Raw genomic sequence first — 12,247 nt, forward strand, 5'->3', positions numbered from 1 at the left:
GGGCACATAATTCCTATCTGTTAATATAGGAATAAATAACAGTGACAAATATGCAGTTTATGTATCTCAATTTCAAAAGGAAAACAATAATGACTTACAGTGTCTCCTAAAACATAAAATTGAATCGGACTGAATGATGTTCCTTTTAGATGGTAAAGCATAATCAAATACCTATGAGGACAACTTATTCTGCAGTTTAGCTCTGCTTCTGTTATTTTATTTCCCCATGACTTTGCTATGAATTTATAGATAGACAGAAAATTGTTACTTTTGCTATCATGAATTTAAGATCATTTTTTCCTCCAGGAGGCTGCTCACTGGTGCCATTTTCAATTTGTAAGTTAGACTTAGGATTAATGCACCACTTGAAATACAGCAGATTTTTATCTTTTCAAGTTTATCTCTTGTATAACAAAATCTAAAATCCAGTTGTTGGCATCCAGGTATTATAAGTAAAATATATCTCATTCATATCAATATTCGAAAACAGGTCAAAGATACAATATTCATATGTCAGTGATTATACTGTTATACAGTTACATTTATAATTAAAATGTTTTCATTTAAATTATGAATCAGATAATTACTGAAAAATTAGGTATCTATTGATGGGAAATGGCATTCTGTAAATATTTCTGTTATTGATTGGTTAATAAAACAATGTTGGTCAATAGGGAAGCAAGATAGGAGGGACTAGGAGAGAAGCAGGATTCTGGGAAATGTAGCAGGGAGTTGCCTTGTTATCAGAGGAGGAGAAGATGCATGAGTTTGGCATTCACAATAAGATAAGACCCTGTAGAAATACATATGTTATTAGTTATGGGTTAATACTTAAGACAGAGCTAGCCAAAAAGAAGCCATAAAAAACTGAACAATGAGTGCCCTCCAGTCCTTGCCCTGGGCTTGAGATGAGTGGGCACCCTGCTCTGAGCCCCATCTCCCTGCATCACCTGCTTCTGTCTCCCTGGGCATTTTCTGAGCATAAAGTGGTCCCACACTGCCCAGAAGGATCACTCTGAGTCTGGCTACACCTCATCCTTCAGTGCCCTCAGGCCCCTGCCCTGTGTTTGAGCTCCTGCCCTGGGCTTGAGTACTTCTGCGCCTTCTGGTACTTTAGAGTGTCTTAGACCCACCTGCACCAATCAAAGTACTGAATCTGCTTGAACACACTGGAAGAGATCTTTAGACCCAAACCCATCAGGAGAGGAAGAGATCCCATGCGCTCCCACTAAAGGAAGGGATGGGAAGACGGCAATATAAAAACACAGGCAACAACATAAAAACCTGTATGACACCACCAGAGTCTAAAACCTCTACACCAGCAAGACCTGAACATAACAACACAGATGAAACAGAAAATAATTAAGTTCAAATCAACCTCATGAAAGTGATAGAGGCCCTCAAAGAGGATATGAGAAAATCCCTTAAAGGAGTAGAAGAAAACAAACCAAAAAAAATGCAAGAAATCTGACTAAACAATCAGGAACTACAGATGCAAGCATAACTAACAGAATACAAGAGATGGAAAACAAAATCTAATGCACTGAAGAAAAACTAGAGGAAATAGATTCATTGACAAAAGAAAGTCTTAAATTCAAACAAATCTTTAACATAAAATATCCAGAAATATGGGACACCATGAAAAGACCAAACCTAAGAAAAATAGGTATAGAAAAAGTAAAAGAAGCCCAGCTCAATGGTGCTGAAAACATATTCAACAGAATCATAGAAGAAACATTTCCCAACCTGAAGAAGGAGATGCCTATGAAAGTACAAGAAGCTTACTGAACACCAAATAGACTGAACCAAACAGAAGGCCATCACCACATAATAACCAAAACACCAAACACACAGAATGAAGAAAGAATATTAAAAGCAGCATAGGAAAAAGGCCAAGTAACATATAAAAGCAAACCTATAAGAATTACCATGTGATTTCTCCATGGAAACTATGAAAGCCAAAAGTTCCTGGATAGATGTCCTACAAACACTAAAGAAGCCACAAATTCCAGCCCAGACTACTATTTCCAGCAAAACTCTCAATCACTATAGATGGAGAAAATAAGATATTCCATGACAAAACCAGATTTAAACAATATTTATCAACAAATCCAGCACTACAGAATGTTCTAGAAGGAAAACTCCAACACAAGGAAGTTAACTGCACTCAAAGTAACATAGGCAATAGATAACCTTACTTTACCATAAGTCAGAAATAGGGGAAAAACTCACACACAAAACCACCACCAAGAAGGGATCCAAAGCAAACAAGAATCAACAATTGATGGTTACTAATGTCCCAGAATATCAATGGTCTTAAGTCACCTATAAAAAGAAACAGGCTAACAGAATGGATATGAAGACAATATCCATCCTTATGCTGCATACAAGAAACACATCTTAGTTTCAAGCACAAATGCTACCTCAAGGTTAAGGGTTGGGAAAAGACTTTCCAATCAAATGAACGTAAGAATCAAGTGGGTATAGCTATCCTAATATCTAAAAAATAAACTTCAAACTTAAATTAATCAAAACAGATCTCACATTGTTGGATGGGAGTCTAAAGTCCATTTTATGATGATGTGATAGTCTACGTAAATGACCCAAAGAATTCTACCAGGGAACTCCTATAGCTTATAAACACCTTAAGCAAAGTGGCAGGATACAAAATTAACTCAAAAAAATTAGTAGCTGTACTATATATAGATAATAAAGGGGATGAGAAAGGAATCAGATAAACATCACCCTTTACAAAAGCCACAAACACCATAAAATATCTTGGGGTAACTCTAATCAAACAGATGAAAGACCTGTACAACAAGAACTTTGAGTCTTTAAAGAACGAAATTAAAGAAGATACCAGAAAATGGAAAGATCTCCCATGCCCTTGGATAGGTAGGATCAACATAGTAAAAATGTCAATCTTACCAAAAGCAATCTACAGATTAAATGCAATCCCTATAAAAAATACCAGTACAATTTTTTAAAGACCTCGAAAGGAAAATCCTCAATGTTACATTGAAAGACCCCAAAAGGGATACTTTCACGGAAGAGAGACCCGAACCCAAGGAACAGCGAGACCATGAGCTTGGATGCAACAGCAAGAGGCTTTATTGGTAACACACGGGTACCCGGGCGTCTCAGTCTCGGGGAACTGAGCGTGCCGAGCTGGGGACTCAGGGGTTCTTTTATAGCAAAAAGCGCGGTACAGAAGCGAGAAGCCTAGTAACAGGACCCTGATTGGGCAATTTAAATGAGGCTAGGGCTCAGAGCGCGGGCAATTGAGGTTTTTCTTGGAACTCAAGTCTTGGCCTTGGCCCTATCTGAGGAAAAATTAGTCTCTGTGTTTGCTCAATCCTGCTGAGCTGGCCGTCTGGTCGCCCGCAGATATCTCTGTGTTTGTTTAACCTTGCTGAGCTGGCCATCCGGCCGCCCGCAGACACCCGGCAGCCTGTGTCCTTGGGCTGAGCTCCCTTCTGATAGGCAATGACTATGCAGCTGTGGGGGAACGGAATTTTCCATAAGTCTCAGCTGCCTGTTTAAACTGGGCCAGGGTCTTTCAACATGAAAAAACAAAATACCCGGGATAGCCAAAACAACCCTGTACGATAAACAAAATTCAGGAGGCATCACCATCCCTGACTTCAAGCTCTATTATAGAGCTATAGTTCTGAAAACAGCTTGGTACTGGCACAAAAACAGACAGGTAGACCAATGGAACCGAATCAAGACCCTGTTATCAACCCATACATCTTTCAACAGCTGATCTTGACAAAGTAACTAAAATTATACAATGGATAAAAGAAAGCTGCAGCAAATAGTGCTGGAGTAACTGGATGCTGGCATTCCAAAGACAGCAGATAGATCCATATCTATCACCATGCACACAATTTAAGTCCAAATGGATCAAAGACCTCAACATAAATCCAGCCACACTGACCCACTAAGAAGAGAAATTGGGAAGTATCTTGGAACAAATTGGTACAGGAGATCACTTCCTGAACATAACATCAGTAGCACAGACACTGAGGATGTCAATTAGTAAATGGGGCCTCCTGAAACTGAGAAGCTTCTGCAAGGCAAAAGACACAACCAGACAAAAAGACAGCTCACAGATTGGGAAAAGACAAACCCCACATCTGACAGAGGGCTGATCTCCAAAATTTACAAAGAACTCAAGGAGCAAGTCTCCATAACACCAAAGTATCCAATTAAAAAATGGGGTACAGAAGTAAATTGAGAATTCTCAATAGAGGATTCTACAATGGCCAAGAGACATTTGAGAAATTGCTCAACATCCTCAGCCATTAGGGAAATGCAAATAAAAACAACTCTGAGACACCATCTAAGTCCTGTCAGAATGGCTAAAATTAAAAACACTAATGAGAGTTGATGCTGGAGAGGATGTGGATAAAGGGGAACATTCCTCCAATGCTGGTGGGAATGCTAACTTTTGCAGACTCTTTGGAGATTAGAATGGAGATTCCTCAGGAAAATGGAAATCAGTCTAACATAATATCCAGTCATTCCACTCTTAGGCATATACCCAAAAGATGTACACTCATACACTTAGGACATCTGCTCAACTATTTTCATAGCTATCTTATTTGTAATAGCCTGAATTTAGAAGCAACCTAGATGCCCCTCAGCTGAAGAATGGATAGAGAAAATATGGTACATTTATACAATGGAGTACTACTTAGCAGAAAAAAAATTAGAATCTTGAAATTTGCAGGCAAAGGGATGGCACTATAAGAAACCATCCTGAGTGAGGTAACCCAGTCACAAAAAGACAAACATGGTATGTACTCACTCATATATAGATTTTAGACATGAATCAGGGGAGTGCCAGCCTACAATCCTACTGCCAAAGTGTCTGGGAAGCAGGGAGGACCCTAAGAGAGATATGCATGGTAACCCGGAGAAGGGTTATGAGACAAGATCTTTTCATGGCATTTGCAGCAGGGCGTGGGGGGGGCAGAAGGAGATGATAGAAAGAGGGGGGGAGAAGAGGGGAGGGGAGGACATGGCAGAGCAGGAATCTTGAGACAGGGTAAGGAGAGGAGGATGAGAGATACCATAGTAGAGGAAGCCATTATACATTGGAGAAGAGATCTGGCACTATGCAGAACTTCACAGATGTACAAGAATGATACGAACTGAAATTAAGGCTACCTTAAATGCGCTCCCCTGATAATGAGACTGATGACTACCTTATATGCCATCCTAGGACCCTCATCCAGTGGCTGATGGAAGCAGAGGCAGACACCCACAGCTAAAAACTGAATAGAATTCCTGGAACCCAGTTGCAAAGAGGAGTGTTGAGCAATGGAATGAAGATCAGGCTGGCAAAATCCAGAGGCAACTGACATAAACAAGGGGGAAATGCATGGATCGCAGACTGATGACTGAGTGGTCAGCATGGGACTGATCCAGACACACACCCCACCCTCCTGATCCTGGGTGTCAGAGAAGAGGCCTCGGCAGTCTGTGGGATCTTGGAGTGTAGTATTTATTCCTGGCATACAAATAGACTCTGCGAGTCCATTCCACATGGAGGGATGTTCTCTCAGCCTGGACACATGGGGGAGGACCGCGGCCCTGCCCGGAATGATATGACAACTCTGAAAATCCCTCACGTATGCCCTTACCCACCCTGGGGAGCAGATGCGGCATGGAGTGTGGTGGGGGTTGGGAGGATTTGGGGTGTCCAGGGAGGAGGGGAGGTTGAGGGATTGAGAGTAACATGTGTAAAAAGTTAAGTAAAAAATTCTTTTAAAAAATTGACCAACAACATTGTAACTAATAGCGTCTCTGTGTGTTATTTGGGCTTGTAGCCACTGGGACCTGGCTGGTCGGAAGAGTTATTGTAACAATCTGCAATGTTTGGAAATAAGGACAAGTTAAAAATAAACAGGATGTTATAACTGTGATGTGAAGTTGAGCAGTGTAAAGGTTGGTTTTGTGAATCAACTTCAAACGAGCTAGAGTCATCAAAGAGGAAGGAGCCTCAGTTTAGGAAATGACTTCCTGAGATCCAGTTTTAGGGCAGTTTTCCAATTAGTGATCATTATGGGAAGGCCCAGCCCTTTGTTTGTGGCTTCATCCCTGGGTTGGCGATTCTGGATTCTATAAGAAAGCAGGCTAAGTAAGCCAGGGGGAGCAAGAGAGTAAGCATTGCCCCTCTATGGCCTCTGCATCAGATCCTGCCTCCAGGATCACAATGTGTTTGAGTTCCTGTCCTAAATTCCTTCAATGAACAGCAACAAGGAAGTATAAGCTGAATAAACCCTCTCCTTTAGAACTTGATTTTGTACACTGTGTTTCATAGCAGCAACAAAAACCCTAACTCAGACAAAGAGAAAATATAATAGACTGAGTAGGCTAATGAATATACAACCTTACAATATTGAAACACTGGAAGCAGAAAAAGCACCTGCCAACTAAATATGTCTTGGTTATATTTCATTCATATACCATTTAAAGGCTAATTGACTGACATTTTGAATGAAGAAAGTATAGCTCTGTAGAGATAGCCCATGTTGATTAGTTTGCAGACATGGAGAAGCCTTTATTTGTCTTGATTTTGAAGGAATCCCTGCTGATAAACAATGAGCTAAAGTTGGTAAACATGGTCGAAAGTATCGTTTTGGACATCTTCACAATATTCACTCTGGTGATGATAAAAACAAGTCTTCAATTACTAATGTGGTTTTTTTAAAGAAAAATATAATCTAAAATTATTTTCATTTTTATTTCAATAAAATTTATTATAAAGTTCCTACAGATAAATTTCTTTAACGAGGTGTAAATGTGGTGAAAACAACAAATTGATTTATGGGTTTCCAATATTTCAATATCAAGAACAATTTGATTTCTTTAACTCACACTTTGGAGGTTTTTATTTCCTTTCTGTAAAACTGAGTATAGAAACCATTCCTCCAGACAACTTTATACTACAGATATCTATTTAATAGTTTCTAAGCTAACTTACAGTTGAACTTGGCTTGGCATCAAGGTTATTTTGATTAATTTTTGACTTACTATTCTTCCTGTAATGAATTTTGTTCTACACCAGATTTATATGTATATCTTTTCACTTTTATGATTTCATAGAAAATAACCTTGTGGTGTATAGAAGTAATGGACAATAAAATCTAAACAGCTAAGGCAGAGGAGCTGATGTGGCTATGTTTTTAAGAAACATAATCGTGAAATAGGATTCCAAATTCAATGTCTGACAACTGATATTTGAAAGATAAAAAAAATTCACAGACTTTTCCCCCCACTTTCATAACTGATAAGGTTGTGGCTCTATGAAGATTTCTATCAGTCAATTTTTGGAGCTGCTTCTACATTCTCCTTTAGCCTACAATGTTGAATCAAGGTTGTGATATCGGCAAAAGTCACTTTGTGGTTCTGTTTACTCATTTGATGTTTCAACTTCAGGGAAGTATGCTGAAGATGATGACTATAATTCTTAAAGGGATGAAAAAAAAGTCTGACACTCTTTACTGGTAGTTGACAATTATTCCTGGTAGCTATGAACCTGCTCCTTCAGAGAATAATGTTTACCAGAATACCTTATTAAAGGTACTTATTCAGACTTGTTTTAGTTTTCTCTATCTAACTTGCCTCATAAGAGTAGACAAGGAAAAGACCTCCTTTTCTGGGAGTCCAAATTTTGTTACCAGGCTTGCATGGACTCTGTACTTCTGTGGCTGTGACCTGGACGGCAACTGTAAAGTCTATGGAACATATTGGCAAAAAGATCCTGAGCAAGCTGAGGCTGCAGGGTGATAGACTGCTTTACTAGGGTATTTGGGTGAAGACAGTAAATATAAAAGGAAGAGAGATTCAGGCTGTTTTTGAAAATAACTGGGAAATTTGGGGAAACAGGCATTATTAGCATTAGCATTACAATTCTAAGATAAAAGTGGATTTTTCACTTAATTAATAGTATAGTAGGGACAATTAATCCAGATCCAATGGGCTATTGATTTAAATATAATGGACAACATACCTTGTTGCTCTGTTCTTTGAATGCTGGATGACTCTTTAGTTAGGGCATGTTACTAAAAAGAATTAGCATTAGATTATTTCTGAGGACAGGTCACCTTGACATGAGTTTCTCTTTACCTCTTACCTCTTAGCTTGTTCATTCCCTTTTGAAATCTTTCAGTCACTCACCTGAAATAGTTGCTTTGAAGTAGAATGCTATTTCTCCCTGCTGCATAACTCCCAATACACTGTATACCTTTCTGATCACAGTATGTTCTATAGAGATAAATCAAGATACAATCCCAATACAAATATCAATACCAAAATCATATTTGGTTCACAGGTTACAATGGTAAATTTCTGAGCAATGCATGTATATATTTCAAATGTCATATAAAAGAAACAAAAGAGTAGGAAATTTTGTTTAGTCTGGCTATTTGAAACTGGGAATTTATTGTGCTACTTGGATATGTCTAGTAGGGTTTATCAAGTTGTTTCATTTTATGTTGTGAAAATCCTGTTTCTAGACAAATATTTCTATGTTTGCTATAACTCACATGGATAACTGGAAATATAAGTAACTGATTATTGCTTCTTTATCTATGCTTCTTTTAAAAATATTTTATTCATTTTACATCCTAACTACAGTCCCCATCTTTCCCCTCCTCCTCCTCCCTCCCCACTGACCCTCCCAGCCTACACCCCAATCCATTCCTCAGAAGTGATAAGGCCTCTTTTTTTAAGATCCAAAATATCCCATGCTGTATCAGGCAAGCTCTTGAATTTAAAGTTACCTGCCAGTGGTTTCAGTCATTAAGAACCTATCATTGACATTAAAATCTAGCCTTTCCTCAAGTAAGGAATCTCTTTATTCCATGTTACATTCTCAAGGAAGAGGCCAAAATCTGGAGCAGTTATTTTTATCACAACTCTGTTTGATGTGTGTGTGGGGAGGAAGGGTGTGGTGGTTGGTTTATGAAGGTGAAGTATGACAGGAGTGAGAGAAAACACATAAAATCTGATGATGACTTACTCCTATTTCTATTTCAGATATACTCTTTTTATAGGAGAAATTATCCCTGCCCCTGGCACCTATTATGCAGCTATCAAACTGCCAGAAGGTTCTGCTCCCTTCCAACACATAGAATGCACCAACAGCAGTTTGATTTCAACTTGTAATGAAGGTTCTAAACTTCCATTGTTTCCTTTCCCTTCACAGGTTTGTCATAACTGAATTTGTCTCTCAGTATTTCAAAAGATGTTGTCCCCTGTATGATGTTGGTGTCTATATATTGATAGGTCATGGAGAGGCAAGCATCATTGATACCTCCTAACATTTATCAGTAAATGAGATTGCCTAAACAAGACAGTGCTGTTAAATGGCATGAATTTCAGTCATGGATGTTGGTGTTTCTGGTCTTGGCCACAGTAAGATTTATCATTTATAATGAAAGGAAAGGTGTGTGCTCACTGTGCCATTAAAACTATGAAGACAGCAGAAGCCTTGCGTGTTTTTTGTTTAAGACACAAAGGTCATGAATGACAAAAAATGCATTCTCATTTAAAGTTACTAGGGTGTGAATCTTCAGAGATAGGTGTCACTCTAGCTTTAAAATGGTGTCTAAGCTCTAAGGCAGCAGTTATCAAGCCATGGGTTATGACCCTCTGGGGATAGACTAATTCTTTCATGGTGGTCAAATAACAGATTATCTTATAAATCAGATATTTATATTATGATTCATAACAGTAGCAATTACAAGTATAAAGTAGAAACAAAAATAATTGTATAGTTGGAGGTCACCACAACATAAGGAACTGTACTAATGGGTTGCAACATTAGGAAGGCTGAGGACCAATGATCTACAAAGTATATCACTTTCATATATGATGTGTTGGCATTGATGATACCAGAACTTCTGTAGCACGCTATCAGTGCATGAGGTTCTAGCACATGGCTCAATGGGAAATCCACAGAGACAGCGTGTACTAGACTTTTCCGTCTGAGGGAGTTAGGGAAAAAGAAACTTACATTCTCTTGATGGTTACCTTCAGACGCTTTCTTTATCCTTCTTTTGTATTCTCTATGCTTTATTTTCCTGGTGATTTTTCTTCTCATATTCTTGATATTTTCCTTCTAACTTTCGCATTCTTTTCTTTCCTTTTTATTAGATTTTAAAATTTAAATTAGAAACAAGTTTGTGTCACATGTCAATCCCAGCTCCCCCTCCCTTTCGCTCCCCTCCTCCCACCGGCCAACAATACCCACAGCCCCACCCAGTCCACAGGGATGGTGAGGCCTTCCATGGGGGATATCCAGAGTCTGTCGTTTTGCTCAGGAAAGGGCCTAGGCCCTACCTCAAGAGTCCAGGCTGAAAGAGAATCCCTCCTTGTGGAATGGGAATTCATTTGTACGCCAGGAATAAATACTGATCTACTACCCAAGGCCCCATAGATTGCCTAGGCCTCTTCATTGACACCCACATTCAGGGGGTCTGGATCAGTCACATGCTGGCTCCCAGCCATCAGTCTGGGGTCCAAGAGCTCTGCCTTCTTCAGGTCAGCTGTTTCTGTGGGTTAAGCAAGCCCAGTCTTGACCCCTTTGCTCAACAATCCTTCCTCTCTGTCACTGAATTCCAGGAGTTCAGTTCAGTGTTTAGTTTTGGGTGTCTGCCTCTGCTTCCATGAGTCGTTGATTGAAGGTTCTAGGATGGCATATAAGGAAGTAGTCGAACTCATTATCAGGGAGGGGCATTTAAGGTAGTCTCTCCACTTTGCTTAGTTTGCCAGTTGGTAATATCCTTGTAGATCTCTGGAAATCTCACTAGTGCCACATCTCTCCTCAAGCTTATAATGACTCCCTCTATTATGGTATCTCTCCTGCAGCTCTCCTCTATTCTTCCCCAAACTCAACCTTCCTCGTCTCTCATTTCCTTCCCTCCCCTCCTCTTCTCCCCCCTCTCTTTTTCCCAGCTCCCTCTTGCAACTCCCCATGCTCCCAATATGCTCAGGAGATCTTGCCTCATTTCCCTTCTCTGGAGTACATGCATAACTCTCCCAGGGTTGTCCCTGTTTCCCAGAATCTCTGGCAGTGGGATTATAGGCTGGCCATACCCTGATCCATGTCTAAAATCTATATATGGATGAGTATATACCATGTTTATCTTTCTGTGACTGGATTATCTCACTCCGGATGGTTTCTTCTAGAGCCGTCCATTTGCCTGCAAAATTTCAAGGTTCTGTTGTTTTCTTCCCCTGATTGCTACTCCATTGTGTAAATGTCCCACATTTTCTCTATGCCAGTCTTCAGTTGAGGGGCATCTAGGTTGCTTCCAGGGTCTGGCTATTACAAATAATGCTGCTATGAATACAGTAGAACAGAGATCTTGGTTGTATGAATGTGTGTCTTTTGGGTATATTCCTAAGAGTGGAATTGCTGGGTCTTGTGGTAAACTGATTCCCATTTGCCTGAGGAATTTTCATACTGATTTTCAAAGTGGCTGTAGGAGTTTGCATTCCTACCAGCAGTGGAGGAGTGTTCCCCTTTCTCCACATCCTCTCTAGAATAAACTGTCATTGGTTTTTTTGTTTTTTTTAATTTTATTCATTCTGGCAGGAGTGAGATGGTATCTCAGATTTTTTAATTTGCATTTCCCTGATGGCTAGGGTTGTTGAGCACTTGCTTTAGTGTCTCTCAGCCATTTTAAACTCCTGTAATGAGAATTGTCTATTTTGTTTTTTAGCCCACTTTTTAAATGGATCCTTTGGTGTTTTGGAGACTTGCTTCTCGAGTTCTTTGTAAATTTTGGAGATCATCTCTCTGTGAGATGTGGGATTAGTAAATAACTTTTCCCATTCTGTAGGATGCCTTTGTGTTTTGTTGACTATCTCCTTTGCCTTACAGAAACTTCTCAGTTTCAGGAGGTCCCATGTATTAATTATCAAGCTTAGTGTCTGTGCTACTGGTGTTATATTCAGGAAGCTGTCTCTTGTACCAATTTGTTCAAGGGCATCTCCCACTTTCTCTTCTAAGAGATTCAGTGTGGCTGGATTTATGCCGAGGTCTTTTAATGGCAGATTGCATTTTGCAGTTAAAAAGAAAGGGCCAATTACTTTATTACTTGTCTTGAAAGGTAAACCTTATAAGGAATCTTAAATCAAAAACCCAAACTTTTATGTATGAAAAAGAATCAGTGGGCTCTACTTTAAAACTTTAGGATGCATACCCACTCAGGAATAGTTTCTTATA

Source organism: Mesocricetus auratus, unplaced genomic scaffold (assembly GCF_017639785.1).
Source record: "Mesocricetus auratus isolate SY011 unplaced genomic scaffold, BCM_Maur_2.0 Super-Scaffold_15014, whole genome shotgun sequence".
NCBI classification, from domain to species: domain Eukaryota; kingdom Metazoa; phylum Chordata; class Mammalia; order Rodentia; family Cricetidae; genus Mesocricetus; species Mesocricetus auratus.